Source organism: Leptodactylus fuscus, chromosome 4 (genome assembly GCF_031893055.1).
Source record: "Leptodactylus fuscus isolate aLepFus1 chromosome 4, aLepFus1.hap2, whole genome shotgun sequence".
Taxonomy (NCBI): domain Eukaryota; kingdom Metazoa; phylum Chordata; class Amphibia; order Anura; family Leptodactylidae; genus Leptodactylus; species Leptodactylus fuscus.
In genome coordinates this window covers 173,887,989-173,904,155 of record NC_134268.1, presented here as the reverse complement: position 1 = coordinate 173,904,155, position 16,167 = coordinate 173,887,989, and the positions used below count along the sequence as shown (strand labels likewise).

Below are 16,167 nucleotides of genomic sequence, written 5' to 3'. Positions count from 1 at the left end.
ATAGTATCAAAGAAAACTACAAGTGGTTACCTGTAAAGACATCCTTTCTTTTGCTTTGTATTGCATGGACACTTCAAAACTATTTCCAAAGCAGATATGGAGATGTGGGTTTGATCTGAACAGGTAGAAATGTGTACACTGTTTCCTCCCCGCTTAAAGTGTAACTCCATTACAGCTACTGTACAAAAGATACTTTATATACTTGACATTTAAAATAGAAAATTTGGTTTGGATACATTGTTACATAAAATAGCAAGGATATGCATATATAACAATGTTTAATAAGGATGTCCTATTAGGGCATGAAGATGTCCACAGAGGGTTCCCATACTTGGCTGCTGCCTAAGGCAGTGGTTGCAGAGACAAGCTGTCCCCGTTCCCACATTACCCCACATGATATGATGTCATCTCAGGATAACTTTATCTGTCCAAGCTCCATCCACATGTTAAAGGACACGACTGTTGACGGCTCATAAAGTTTTAGGTTTGTGTAATGACAGTCACCTCTATTACAAAAGTGTCTGACTACTGTATAAGCAATGCCGCCCCTGCTCCCTCTTGTGTCACCCCCTCTACCTCATAGATTGTAAGCTCTTGCGAGCAGGGCCCTCAGTCCCATTGTGTGAAACGACTTTCTTTGTAATGCATCTTTCTGTCTGTAATTGAACCCTACAAATTGTGCAGCTCTGCAGAATATGTTGGCGCTATATAAATAAAAATTATTATTATTATTAGATTTATATTTACTATTTGTTTATCACCATGAATGTAGAAGCATAGTCTTAAAAAACAGAATTATAAGGCTGATATGGGGGTCCCACCACTGATCATAAAAATGGAGGTCCCATGTCAGTTGCATAACAGGAGAGGCAATCATACATGTTCAATGCCATTACATTTACTTTCTATGGGACTGCTGGAGATAACGTAGCCATGTAGCAGGCTATCTTCAACAACCCCCGAGATGAACGGACTAGCAGTAGTTATGAGGGCTATTAAAATATAGGTCTCAGGTTTAACTGTGGTATGAGACAAAATATGACAATAAAAAGGAGGAGATGAAGAAAGTGTACAATTTGCTTGCAGTACTTTTCTCTCCGCACATTTCGTGTGGACAGCAAGCTGGAAACTACATGGACCCCATTATAGTCTATGGGCTCCGCGGGTTTCCCAGGTAATCGCTTTTTAATGCGTATAGGTTTCCGTTTAGGTGGTCCCCAAGTGGACTCTCCAAACGGAAACCCAAATATTGATAAGAACCGGGCTTTGGTGTCCATTCAAACCATGGCTTTGTGTTCATGGTGCATTTGGCAGAACGGTGGTAAGGTTTTTCAATACGAATCGACTGGATTCCATATCGTGAAATTCTGCCTTCGTCTAAACCACATAACATGACTGACTGAGGAAAACTCCAATAATATTCTAAAATGGATTTTAAAAAAATGTGCCCAATGAGACATTTCTCTATAATAAACTTTCAAAATACAACTTAAAATTTGTCTTAGAAAAAAAAAAAAAAAACTCTCAAAAAATAACTTTTTTCTGTTATTTCTTGTGGATATTTTGATACATTAGTGATAAATATGCATATTATGAATACTCTAACAATGTGGAATGTTTAATCTTATGACATTCCCTCAGGGTAAATGGTACAGATGTTACCAAACACCCCGAAAAGTCTCCATTAGCCACAAATGATACTTTTACAGATGTATGGTAGTATTTTTATTTTATTTTCTATTTGTTTAGAAACATTACCTTGGCAGCTGCACGTCTCCCACTGGGCCCTGCTGATTCCAAAGCACAACCTGTCCACCTTCTCCCTAAGAAAGACACAAACATGTTTAGTTCTATACCAGTCATAATTAATCTGAAAGCGTCTCAGCGGAGCGGGGTGTGGAAGCCACTTCATCTACACTCTCAAGTCTTTCTTAATGTGCAAATTTACACCATGAAAAACTATTTCTAAGGAACAAATGAAACATGGTTTGAGTCGCAGTTAAAAAGTAAACTCAATATACATATATATAAAAAAAAAAAAAAAGGAATCGATGCGTGCCAGATAAACAGAAGGTCATTGAAAAGTATAGAAAATAATATGTAGAAGGCGGAAATTTAAAACGAAATGTGCCCCAGTGGCTGATCCTGGATGATAAGTTTAGTTCATCTTTCTACTGTCTAGTGGACACGTAATAGTCGTCTTACTTTTATATCGATGCCCAATAAAGGGGTTTTGCCATGAACATCATCATATTTTAACTTGTATGTCCTGGCACTTGTTAGAAACCCAGTCATGATGTCTTGTCCAGTAAAGACAAAACAGTATCAACACTCAATGGTTATAGAAAATGAATTCTGCAAAAGATATTATCTGATATACACCACTGGAAAGCTGACAGTGCTCTGAATTCAGCAAACTATCTGCTTTCCCGTTCTCTGCCCCCGGTGCCGGTACCGTAGCTCTTTACTGTCAGAAGGGTGTTTCTGACAGGACAGTCAGTCAGGAATGCCCTTCCACACAGTAGCGTCTATTACACTGTACTGTGAGATGGGGCGTTCCTTACCACCCAGCGGTGACACTGAGCAGTGAGGAACGGTTGGGTTCCCCCGTTCCCCAGTACTCGTCTATGGACAAGTACTATCGGGAGGGGAGGGAGGCGTTCCTCAGTGCTCTGGGGTGCTGGATGCGCCCTCATGCACCTCAGAAAGCATCCAAGGCACTATGGTTACCGGTCCCAAAGAAAGCGGCTCAGCTCTTGGCGTTCATCATACTGAAAGTGGGCATCATGAATAAATCGCAGATCATATATTTGAAAAATTGGATCCAGAAATGCAAGCTTTTTTGCTTAAAATGTAAATTTCTTGGAGGAGGAAAGATAGAACAACAGTAAAGACAAGAAAATTGGGTTCACACCAGCATCTGGTCTCCGTTCTGAGGTTTCAGTCTTCTGCAGACAGAAACCTGTCATGTCGAGTGTGGCCATGAGCGCCGGTGAGCGTTTTATGCTCGCCGCAGCTAAACAGTTTTTTTTTTAAACCGGACACAGAGTACTGCATGTCCAACTCTGTGTCCGGTTAAATTAAAAAAAAAAAAAAAAAAAAAAAAAAAAACACGTTTTCGCCAAGAAGAGCATAAAACGCTCACCGGCGCTCACGGCCGGACACTTTTCAAACCCAAACAAATGAATGGGTTTGGAAAGATGCCGGCATGTTCCCGTCTCCTGCCCTGTTTTGTGCAGGAAACAGAAACCTGCAGTATGGAGTCCCGGGCGCAGATGTGAACGAGCCCTATTATTTGGTGAATCTGCTTCACTTTTAAAGGGCTTACTCATAGCCCGAAACGTGTTGTGCCGTACTGTTTATTGACCACTCCAATAAAAGTTGCACAACTGAACTGAACAACCTGTGTCTCAGCCACAGTGCCAGTGAGTGCAGATCTTCTGAAACGGACCTTTGGTCCTTGCTGTTGTCTACTGTGTTTCCCGGAGTATTCAGACTGAACCGCTGCCACTCTCACCAGGACAAGTTCAATATCTACATGAGATTTGGGGTGTTGTGAGCCACTCACAACCCCACAAGGTGAGAGGCCATGTGGCTTTGTTTCCATCACTCAATCTTTTCCATTTCAGTGCAGTGTAGTACTACACTTAGTACGCTTGGTGTCTGGTTTTCTCACTCTCATCCTAAGATGAATGACAGCAACGGACTGTATTAACCTGAGTAAACTCACCGAAAAACTTTACATTTTCAGATTCTTGCAGCACTTGGGGTGTTAATAAACTTATAATGCCATATATTTGCTGAATTTTGGCTTAGCCCCTTCTGCCTTCCCCATCTTAACCAACCTACCCTAGTACACCGCGCTTTTTTTCTTTTATTTTACATCCTAGTATTCTGTTGCTACCCTTCATCCCTTTACTTCTTATGCTCCAAGTTTGAGTTACATTGCCCTGTTAGATTTCCCCATGTGCCAGCTAATAGTTACACTTTTTGTACACATGTTTTTATGGGACATAAGCTGTTCTACGGAGTTGTGATATATTTGGCGATATGAAAATTTGAGAGTTACTATTTGTTCTGTTTAAAAATGTCAATAAAAATGTACTGTTATATAGGGATTGCAGTTCCGGCTGCTACACAACCAGAGATACCGCCAATGAAAGACACAGTCAGGAGTGGAAGTTGCATATACAATGGTACAGGGATGACAGCGCTAGATCCGGAGAGAGAGCCATTTAAAGCTGGAGCTATAGTACTACAGGAAGAGAGAGACAGACATCACACACTATAATGTACAACTCTGGGAACTGCCTAGGGGTAAGAATTGTGAGAAAAGGTGTAGCAAAAAGATGGAAGGAAAGAACTTTGTGAAATGAAAAAAATGGCTGATGGAGCGATATAATAGCGGTTATATATTGTTTGTGAGATTAAATTACTCTAAATCCTTCAGTTACAAAAAAAAACCTTTCCTGCAGGTAACAATTACAAACTGTTTAATATAGGTTAGCAATTTCGGGTGAGCCCAAGAACAGACTGCTGTCATACTGCCCCTAGTGGTAGAGCAGAAATTTCACTTTGCATCTCAGGACAGTCGTGAGATGCTGCTCCACAACCACCTGCACTATCTAGAGTAGACACACAATCACTGCTTTCCAGGTGTCAGGTGTTTATGTGGGGGGTTCAGGACAAGCATGAATGGTGTGCAAGAGGGGGGGTTAGGATATGCATGAATGGTGTGTGTGTGTGTGTTGGGGGGTGTTCAGGACATGTTTGAATGGTGTGTAAGGGGGGGAGGGATTCAGAACAAGCATGAATGGTGTGTAAGGCTGAGGCCCCACATAGCGGAAATGTAGCTTTTTTTTGTAGCAGATTTTGTTGCGGTTTTTGAGCCCAAGCTAAGAATGGCTACAGAAGGAATGGGAACTCCATAAAAAGTTCTTCTACTTCTCCCTTCTGTTCAATCCACTCCTGTCTTCGGCCCAAAAAACTGGAAAAAAAAAAAAAAAAAAAAAAAAAAAAAAAAAAGCTGTGTTTCCTCAATGTGGGGCCTCAGCTTAAGGGAGATTCAGGACATGTATGAATGATGTTGGGAGGGTGGGGGGAAGCTCAGTACATGCATGAGTAGCTGGAAGGGGGCTCAGTAGATGCAGCATTAGTAGATGTACTGAGCCCCCTCTCTACCATTTGTACATCTATTAACCCCTCTACACTGCAGACTTGGCAATTTAAAGGGGAACAGTGGGCAGAGGTCACTCAGTATATTGGCAGGTATGATCTACTGTATATGGCACTGCTCAAAGTTGTAGAACAGAAAGGGCACCGACATCACAGTGCTGTGGATGGAATCCCTTGCTACCTAATAGTATAAGGATTGTGGTCACTGAACAAGATCAAGGAAACAGACCATATTTAATGTAGTTTACCTAGAAAATACTGAGTCCTAGAGGTCTGACCAACACCTACGCTATCTTTAAAACGAACCCCGCAGGCTCAGTCACCCAGCTTTCCCTTACCCCATCCCTAAAGACATCCAATCCAGGCTGTGAGCAGTGGTCAGGTACAAATACTCTGTGGCTATAACTGCTTCTGTATCTGCTGTAGAAGTGAGTGGGAGTTCACGCAAACAGTGTAGCTTATGCTAGGTTCACACTAGCGTTCAACTTTCCGTTCTTCACCTCCACTTGGGAACCCGAAAAAAAACAGAAAGCTAAACTGCTTAAAAAGGGGTTACCCACAGAAACAAAACATTATAGACTATAATGGGTTCCGCCGGGTTTTCACCCCAAAAAAACAGACAGTTTTTTAAGCAGGTTCAGGGACGAAACCCCAAACGTAGATCACTTCTATGGGGGTTAAGGAAACAATGTTGCCTGTTTTTGTAAAATGTGACCACTGCTGACAGTCTGGATTTACCTATCAGCAAAGAAAGCTCAGCACCGAGCCCAGAAGGGGGGGGGGGGACTCAATTTACAGACTGGTAGGAGTCCCATACGGAAACACATCTATCAGACATTCTGCGGATATGCCAGAGATGTCTTTTCTGGGCAAACACCTTTAATGTATAGACAGTAATTTAAAGCAATGTATTCCATGTGGTGGGTGTACGTCATTTTAGCAGGCCATATTTTATGTTTCTGTTATATGCAACCCATATTGTAAAGTTTCATTATCTGCTTAATTAGAATATTAAATTATTACAATTAGGCCAAATATGTTACTTCAATTGCCTTACTTTGCAACATATGTCAGAATTAGAAAAATATGGAGCACATGTTGTGCTATTTTTAAAGGTTCCTTCCTTATTAAAAACATGTTTACAAGCAAAAGAGAAATTTGGGCTTCAACATCAAAATGTAAAAAGCAGACATCATAACACACCAGATTAGTTACTGCCTAAATTTACTCCTACGTACATGACTAACATTTTCTTATATGTTCTATGTATATATAAATATACAGTATATACTCTATATACATACACACAAATATACTATTTCAATCACACATGCTGCTTTAATAGATACTTTACACTTAAGATAACATACTTAGAACTCTGTGTAGTGCCGTTCCCCTGTTATTCTTCCAAGAACTGTATACTGTATAAGTGACTATCAATTTCTGAGCCTAAACTTTGCATGTTGCTACATAGTAGAACACTATTCAGTGACAGGCTTTGCAGAGATATACCCTTGTGACACAATAACAAGACCGCCAGTCACTTTAGGGTGGGTTCACACCTGTGTTCGGTCTCCGCTTTAGCCAATACGGCGGGTTTCCATCTTCTGCCCTGAGAAACTGGACAGGGGATGGAAACCCGGCGCTCAATTTTCAAACCCATTCACTTGAATGGGTTAGCAAAGTGACCGCCCGTGTGAGTCTTCTGCCTCTCCGTGGCAAAACAGTTTTTTTGGGTTTTTTTACTGACTTTTTGTCTGACTTTGTGGCAAAACTGGGTTTTTTTTAACCGGACACAGAGAGGCAGAAGACGCACACGGGCGGTCATTTTGCAAACCCATTCAAGTGAATGGGTTTGAAAACTGTCCGCTGGGTTTCTGTCCCCTGTCCAGTTTCTTGGGGCAGAAGAAGGAAACCCGCCAGATTGGCTAAAGCGGAGACCGGGCGCAGGTGTGAACCCACCCTCAGTTATGCATTTTTTGCAGCAATAACAGAATGGCACCTCGCAAAGCTGTAAGAAAATTGTTACTTGTATATCATAGCTAATACAAGTATTCACTAATGACAAGTCTGAAGAGATGACTGCTCCTCTTTAAATAAAGCAATGAGATATTTAAAGTATTATAATGCAATTTTCAACATTTTTAAAAAGTTCCTCAACTTCTTTCTTTTCACCCCCTTCCATACCCCACAATTTTTGGATCTTTCAGCTCTCAGCCATATGATGTCTTAATGTTTGCAGGACAATTTTTTTTCTACATGATGCTGCCATTAATTATTCTGTACAATGTACTGGTAAAAAATTCAGAATGGGGTGGATTGGAAGAAAAAGTGTATTTGTGCGACTTTCTTATGGGCTTCGTTTTTAAGGCGTTCACTGTGCAGCCAAAATGACATGTCACCTGTATTCTGTGTTTTGGTGCGATTCCAAACATACCAAATTTATATGGTTTTATTTACATTTTAACCCCTTAACAAAAATCCAATACTGTGCCAAATTTTTAGTTTTTTTTCTAAAAGTCACCATATTCTGACACCTGTAACTTTTTATACTTCCGTGTACAGGGATGCATGGGGCATCTTTGTTTGCGAGACCAGGTGTACCTTTTAGTTATACCATTTTGAGGTATTGCTATTGCTTTGATCACTTTTTACTCAAACTTTTCATCAGAGGTAAAACAGTGCAAAAAAAAAATGGAGATTTAGCACTTTTGGACACAGGGATATCTAATGTGTATGTGTTTCACAGTATTTAAGTACTTTTATGTGTTCTAAGGAAAGGGGGGTGATTTGAACTTTTAATATTTAAAAAAAATTATTTATTTTTTTTCTTTAAGTATATACTCGAGTATAAGCCAAATTTTTCAGCACAGTTTTTGTGTTGAAAAAGCTCCCCTCGGCTTATACTTCAGTCAAGCAAAAAAAAAAAAAAAAAATTTTTTTTTTTTTTTGGAGGAGGGGTCTATAACCAGCCGCAATAGCGATGTATAAAATCTCCCATAAAATAGTGAGAAAAAAAAAAAAAGCTTTAATAAATATAAAAAAATTAAGTAAATAAAAGTTGTAAATCCCGCCTTTCCCTAGAATACATTTAAAAGTAACACATACACATTAGGTATCCCTGTGTCTGAAGTGCCCGATCTACTGAATATAGGGGATCTGCAGTGCTCCTGTTCCGTCGGGAAAGGGTTAATAGGAGCACTGCAGATACCCGATATACAGCCAGGCTGAATTCCAAGTGGGGAGGGGGAAAAAAAACAAACAACAACAAAAAAAAAAAAAAAACAGTCCTCGAGCTCAGGGAAGGGGCAGACAGACAACCAGAACACCCCCTCCCCTTTCCCAGCACACAGCAACTTCTGCACCCAAGAACTCCAACCAATTTAATTTTTGAAATTTTGCAGTAGCTGCTGCATTCCCCCCCCCCCCCCCCCCAGGTTATACTCGAGTCAATAAGCTTTCCCAGTTTTTTGTGGTAAAATTAGGGGCCTCGGCTTATATTCGGTTCAGCTTATACTCTAGTATATACAGTATATAAAGAAAGACAGGCCTGGAAGCCTTCACAAGTCTCCGGCTGTCTTAGCAGCAGGTCGCCAGGCCCGGAGCTTGCTCTGGGTGCCAGCGATCCCCATGAAAATGGTGACGCCCACACAACACCAGTAAAATGGCGTCTCGGTCAGCTTTGATCGTAGGCATTAGCACCAGGTGCCTGCTGTATGAAACAGCAGATACCCGGCAGCTATGGTGGCCGCCCCCGACTCTCAAGCAGCCGCCATCTTTGAACACCCAGCATCCACCGCACTAGTACGGAGGATGTCAGAAAGGGGTTAAAGAGACCCTTTCATGTCCTCATCAATGTGTAGTATTATATACTGTTAGAAAGCCAACAGTGCACTGAATTCAGCATACTGTCAGCTTTATCAGTATGTGCTATGGTGCTTGAAATGTCAGTGGCGTTAATATCAGTATTGATCTCTCTCCATTATCAGAAGGGCAGGCCTTACAACCTAGTGCCATCGCTGGGCAGTAAGGAATGCCCCCTCTGATAGTACAAAGGAGTACAGTCAGGGAGGGCGTTCCTCACAGCCCAGCAATGACACTAGGCTGTAAGGCCTGCCCTTCTGATAATGGGGAGATATTGTAGAAAAAATATCAAAACTGATAACTCCAGCACAAGACACATACCAGGAAAGCAGACAGTGCATTATAATCTGATGATTTCTAGCAGTATATAAGACTGCACATTAAAGGGAGTCTATAATTAGAAAAACACATTTTTAACTAATTGCACATTGGAATAGCCTTTAACCCTTTCACTGTCAAGGGTCTCTAGAAATTTTGCACCTCCAGTAACCGCAGCAATTTTCACAGTTTTGAGATGGATAAATCAAACCCAGTGCAACATTAAAAAAACATCCAACCCCCTCATACCTATATATTTTCTTGAAGTAGACACCTGCAGCATTGTCAGAATTCCACTTAGTACTGTATACGAACAGCACCTTCATGCAATTTTGATTTAAAGTGAATGTTTTATGAAAAAATGCAAATAAATGTATATTAGTTGCTAAAAGCGGAAACCAAACAAAAATTTATATGCACCAAACCTAAAAATAAGAGCTCAACATGTACAGAGTTAATTCATATCACTATGTACTACACCCGCATTGCACGTGTCTTCAGAAAAATCACCAGAACTGGAAGGAACAAAAATCTGCTTTGAAGCTGGAAATTAAAATTTGCCACTAAAGTGCAGCTCAAGCAATCCCTTTCTGCAAACAAAATGTACTTTCCAAAAAACTGCAAGATATGATTAGTTCATACATACCACACATGTATATATTTACAGGGGCGGGTGTTAAAGAAACGCCAAAATCGCAGAAATGCGCCATCCCATTTTGTGCATGCAAATTAAATAGGACTAAAACTGTTATTTTCCATCCCGATATAAAAATTTTAACAACCTATACGTTCACGTGATAATCGTTATTACTATTATTTTAGCATGTAGCAGATATCACTAGAGACGTATTTTACTGTAGAAAGCTCAGGTATAGACAGGAAAGGGATTGGGTGAAATGTAAACTTTATTCATGACTTTGTGTATATGTTGTGTAAGTGTTTGATGCAACTTTTTTTTGGCGATGTGACCTGGACAATGGTAAACGTCTGGGTCACAGCGCCAATAAACTTCCTGGTTATGTTCAGGGGGTATAACATAAGAATACCCCACTAGTAAAGCTCAGGGGGATTACATTATACCTGTATAATCAGACTGTATAATACCTGGAATCAGACAGCAAAAGTATAGTATGCTCTCTGATTGGCATGAGGGGGTTAATAGAGACAAAAGAGCCCCTGCCACCCCCTCCTGGTGTCACATACAGGTTATGCACAGAGACAGAATACTTTTCTGTCTGTGCACACTGCAGGGTTGCTCCTCCCCCCTCCCCTTTCTGTTCCAGTTCGGGAGATGCTTCCTTAGACAGGAGGGGGGGAGGGCACTTTAGAGACCTATATCTCTGGACTGCATGAAGATATCTTGAGGCGTTAAAGTTCATATTAAAGATGAGAATCTCATCTTTAAAATGATAGCAAGGTCTTCATGATAGAACTTAAAGTTTTGGAGCGATTCATTGTTGAAATGCTGTCGGGAATTGAGATCTGCAGTTGGATCTCAATGCCAAATAGCGTTTTCAACAGTGAATCACTCCAAAAGTATAAGATCTATCATGAAGATTTTGATATCATTTTAAAGATGAGATTCTCATCTTTACTATGAACTTTAACGCCTCAAGATATCTTCATGCAGTCCAGAGATATCAGCATTAGTAGGGAGGACATATTAACTACGTCTTCTGCTACTGAAGTGTCAACCTGGGAGGACATAGAGCTTCGTCCTCGGCAAGAAAATGGTCAAAAACGCTATTCTACTCCTATTTTCCATTATAAGCTTCTCCCCACAGTTTCTGAGAAAATCGGTTTCTTCTGTTATGCAAATTATGATCATGAAGCACCAACACGTCATAACTCTCCACCGCCCCTTAGCTGCTTACATTCACTCCCCTCCTCCTCTTCGCCGGAATGTCTGCCTTTTGCAAGCATCGGACGCACCGCTGTACACAGTCGGCTCTGCCACTTCGGGTTCGGGCAGGGCCGACTGCACATGTCCAGGCAGCCATTTTAGTTATCTGACTATACAGGCGACATAACGTACTGTACGCTCGTGTAGCAAACCACCAGAAAGTGAACAACCCGTTACCAAGCAGATATCTGATTACTGTGCTGTGACGAGCTGTGCACCTGTGTGTTCATCACTTGGCCATGGACTGATATCAAATCTAACTCAGAAGCATACAGCCAGAACTAACAATAAGTTGATGGATCACTATGGGATACATCACAGTTCCTACTTGCATTAAAGGGGTTGTCCCATGAAAAGCATCCTATCTATACTGCTAGTTTGTGTGGATTTAAGACATTTCCTAAATAAATTGCTTTATCAAAACTGCTTTGTTTGGCCGCTGTCTTAATTTATTCACTTCATTGTTTACACTGCATTTCTATAGCCACTGGGCTTATCTGCTCATTTCCCAAGTGAAGTAGCTGCCTGCTCTCAGGGGGGGAGGGAGGGGCTGAGTGCTGGGAGCAGCTCGTGGCTGTGTATGTCTGACAAGTAACGGAGTTCCTCAGATGGGGGAGGGAGGCTCCGGGATTACTGTGCTGTCTATCTTCAGCTTTTCCACTTATCAGCCGGTTTAATTGAATTTGGCTGATAAGGGCTGAGATAAGGAGTCCTTTACCTCTGTATGTAATGCAAGCTGACTCAAATCCAGCTCTGCTACATCAGTTTCCACATCAGCTTTATACTGTGGTAATGCATTTACAACCAATCCCTCATTACTGACTGCAAAGATAGCAGAGCAAGTGAAACCCCGCCCACCAATGTGCCGAGAAATCCAGGTAGTGAAGAGAGCACAGAGCCTGCACGATGCAGAACAAGAGTTATGGGAATACCCCTTTAATATTTACATTTATATAAAGAGGGGATGGGGAGGAGGATGCTACACTCTGCTACTCTGTGAGTGAAACATAGCTCTTTTGAAATTGTAATATCTTCCAGATAAATTACACTGCACAGAAAAAAAGCCAACCCCCCCCCACCACCACAAAAAAAAAAAAAAAAAAAAAAAACCAATTAAACAGCTTCCTCCTCCCTCCCCTCTCCATAGTGTTCTAGGCAAGAGCTGGATATAGATAAAACTCTATGTAAACAAACAGACTGAGTGAGTGAGTGAGTGAGTAAAGATAAGATGGAGAGCAGATTAATAAGTGGAGAAGGAAACAGATTTCTGTAATAAGATATATTACTAAGATTCTTATATTTACCTGTGCTATTCATTTGAGAAGCGGTTTTATAAATTTAGCTATGATATCAAATTTAAAGAAGTATTCCAAGATATACCTCAAGTGATTAAAGGGAAATGATCAATTTTTAAAACTTCTGACATTTGACAAAGTCATATGTTTAACCAGTAAAGGTGCTGAGAACCCCAGAGTTTGCTGGGGTTAGGGAGCACATGGGTTTTCCATGCAGATTTATTTTTTTTAAAGAAAGGTCTGTTGGTGCTAGTAATGGGTTAATGAGTACACCCATATAACTTTAGCAGTGTTTGGAGAGATTTCTGGGTGCTCCTGGAATCCCCTGCATTTGTTTACATGTGTAACTTACTGATGTGCAGCTTCTTGTGTACTCCATTCTCTCTCATTCCGTTACACCCCGTCTCCCTATCTAAGCTATCCTGCCGATTACTAGCCCCTTCCACCCTCCCAGAGTCTCCCTAGCTGTTATCCCTCCCACTACTAGCTCCTCCCCCTAGATAAGTTATTCCACCCACTACTAGTAGAGAGGAAGAGGGCACCGCCACAGGGATATGGGCAACTATAGATTTTTTTTTTTTTCATTGAAGTAAATTAGAAGTTAGGCAGGGGGAGGAGTTTAGAATAAGGATTAAGTCTTAGTTTATTCTGGACAACCCCTTTAAGCACTTTAGCGCTCCCTTGAGAGTCTTGTATGGCTTTATAGTTGCCATAGAGAAACTAGCAAGACAGTCCAGCAGTTAGAAAACCATTAAATAACTACTGTACAATCTACTGAGTACTTGCACAAAAAGCCAAGTTCCTATGTGTTTCTGACACTACCCACATCCTTACACCTGGCCTGTGTACCTGCTATGTATTTTTTATTAGTGGTGAAAGACCAACAGATCTGAATAGCAGCAACCTACACAGTAGAGTGTTTGTAGTCCTAGTGAACACTGGGGCCTCACTCAGCATCTAAACCTGCACTATGCAAATATTCTAGAACATCTCAGAAGTTTTATAAAATGAGAGTGAAACTCCACACTAAATTCTCCACCCCTGCCAATAGCCATGTCAGCAAAATAAAGGATTGGTTTCTGCTGGCCTGTATTCTGTTATACAGAGTGAATATGATCAGCCATAAAGTCAGTGGGGAGAAAAACAAAAAGATGCAATTCTAACATATACAATGTAAGTCAGAATTGACAGTTCTACAATCATTTAATTGGCTACAAATGTAAAGATTTAATTTAAGTTTAAAGAGATTAGGGCAAATAAACTAATACAAAAGTCACAACCTCTTCCTAAATCTCTTGGTTCCTGCACCAGACGGGCCATTTATTAGGACTGATGACCAATATGCCAGTCTTACAAAAATTTGCCCCATTACTAACCAGTGCCAATACTATAGGTCATGGTTACAGCCCACTCCATTAGAGATGAGCAAGTAGTGAAATTTTCAAAAATTCGATGCGAGTAAACATCAATATTCGACTATTTGTTCGAATATCGAATCCCATTATAGCCTATGGGAAAAACATGTTCGTTTCAGGGAAACCAAAATTCGACCAATTGGAGTCACCAAGTCCACAATGACAACTCAGGAAATGATGCCAACACCTCTGGAATACAACTGGGACACCAGGGGAAGCATGTCTGGGGGCATCTAACATGCCCAAGTCCCAGGATTATTATTACTGCTGCTACTTATTTAGCCAGCCAATGACTGTATACGTTTTTTTTTTCCGATGCCTATGTTGTCCTAGTTCCTGTCCCACCTCCCCTGCATAGGTTATTGATGTAAAAAAAGCGCCAAGGAAGGTGGGAGGGGAATCGAATCTTTACTGCGTTTACCGCGTGGTATTCGATCGAGTACAAGTATTTCGAATACCGTAGTATTTGATCGAATACCTACTCGCTCATCTCTGCACTCCCACCTCCCCTGCATAGTTCTTGGTGTAAAAAAGCACAGTTCAAAAAGAAAGTCGAGAATACTGTCATATAGAAATCAATTAACATCTCCAGTACCTTTGGTCCATTCGGCCCCATAATTGTGTACAGAAGATAAAGATAGATAAATATATATATATATATATATATATATATATATATATATATATATATATATATATATATATTATAGTATCCGGTTTTATTTCCCCAAAAAAAATCTAGGCGATTCATTTTTAAAACGAATGATATAAAATCAGCCATGTATTGATAGAATTATCGGATTATCATACGCTTAAACCTGTAACGCTGTCTCCTTGATAACATGACTGCAATATCTTTTACAGACCTTGCATTACCTATAAATCCAGCACAGACCTGCTATGGCAGGAAACAGGTTAAATTTCAATAAGCTAGTTTAAAAAAAAAAAAAAAAATTCACTAAAACTAGTTAGTGGCAAGGCAACATCTAAAAGCAATAAACTCAAAATTAAGGGATAAATAATTTAAAGCACATCATGAAAAAAGTATTAATAATTCATCAGATAAATAATTTACTAAATAATCAAATAAATAATGAAATACATAAATAAACCAGCAAATAAATAATTCTGCAATATAAAGGAAATTGTGAAGTAGTAAGCAAATGTTGAAGGAAGCATACATTTTTAACTCCCTTTCTTCCGGAGTCCAGTCGCTGGAAAATAAGACGTAGGCAAGTCCTGCATAAACGTATATCCTGCAGAACCTGGGAGTGCTGGGAAATGCTCTGCGAGGCTAGACAGGCTTTTATGATAGATAGTCGTGGAAAGGAAATGAATTAAGATACAGTTGACTATCACGGTGATATAAGCTGCACCCTAAATATAAATGGGTTGCAGTAAACACATCATTAGCAGTTTGTAACGTTATACAGTCTTGTTGCCGTTTTCAACACTTAAAAATTATTGCCACAGGTGGAGGGGGAATAACTCCGTCAAATCTTTGGCAGCGCGTTTCGGTCTCTTTATAGGAAACAGCTCTTGAATGTTGAATGTCTGCTTTCAATTCTTTCTCCATGCTAATAATAATCCTAAGAATCAAAATAACAATTGCGGGTTTGTTGTCTTTTTTTTTTGTCTGCGGTCGGGCTACTGGAAGTCTTCTGGAGTACTTAGACGAAATACACGATAGCAGACTGAGCCCTGTTTTTTTGCATTTAATTTGACATACAATCTGTGCAACCTGGCACCCATTCAGATGTAAGGAGAAAACCGGATACGGACAAAATTAACATGTAACACGTGGTTATCTTTTAGTTAACAAGTATCACATGCCTCTGGGGATTGAAATAAAAATTAAAAAAGACACTTGCTTAGCTATAGGCTTTATATTTGTTTTGGCTGAGCATCCCAACTTTGGGCAGGATGCCTTGCTGTGCAAATGAAATGAGGCTAGTAGAGGCTATCTGTCAATGTCTCCCTGCTCAGAGCTGGATTTAGCCTCCAGAGGAACCAACGCTCTCTGCAAAGAATTCACTTCACATGTCTTAAAACTATTCTTAATAAAATGTTTCCATGCGAAACATTTATTTACAAAGCTTTCTAGCAGAGTCTAGATTTCAGAGCCCCTGAATACAGAACCACACAAGATAGGGAGAGATGCAGACAAAAAAATTGTTGCAAATGCCAAACTTATCAA

General features: G+C 40.3%; 1 protein-coding gene across 2 annotated transcripts in view; it reads right to left on the bottom strand.

The window, feature by feature from the left end:
• Positions 1–16,167, bottom strand: part of TBC1D5 (TBC1 domain family member 5) — a 438,516-nt gene that overhangs the window by 410,729 nt on the left and 11,620 nt on the right. For both annotated transcript variants that reach the window (XM_075271425.1, XM_075271426.1), the window contains exon 2: positions 1,759–1,823. The gene's annotated coding sequence lies outside the window, so the exon portion shown is untranslated. The remainder of the gene's footprint in view (positions 1–1,758; positions 1,824–16,167) is intronic.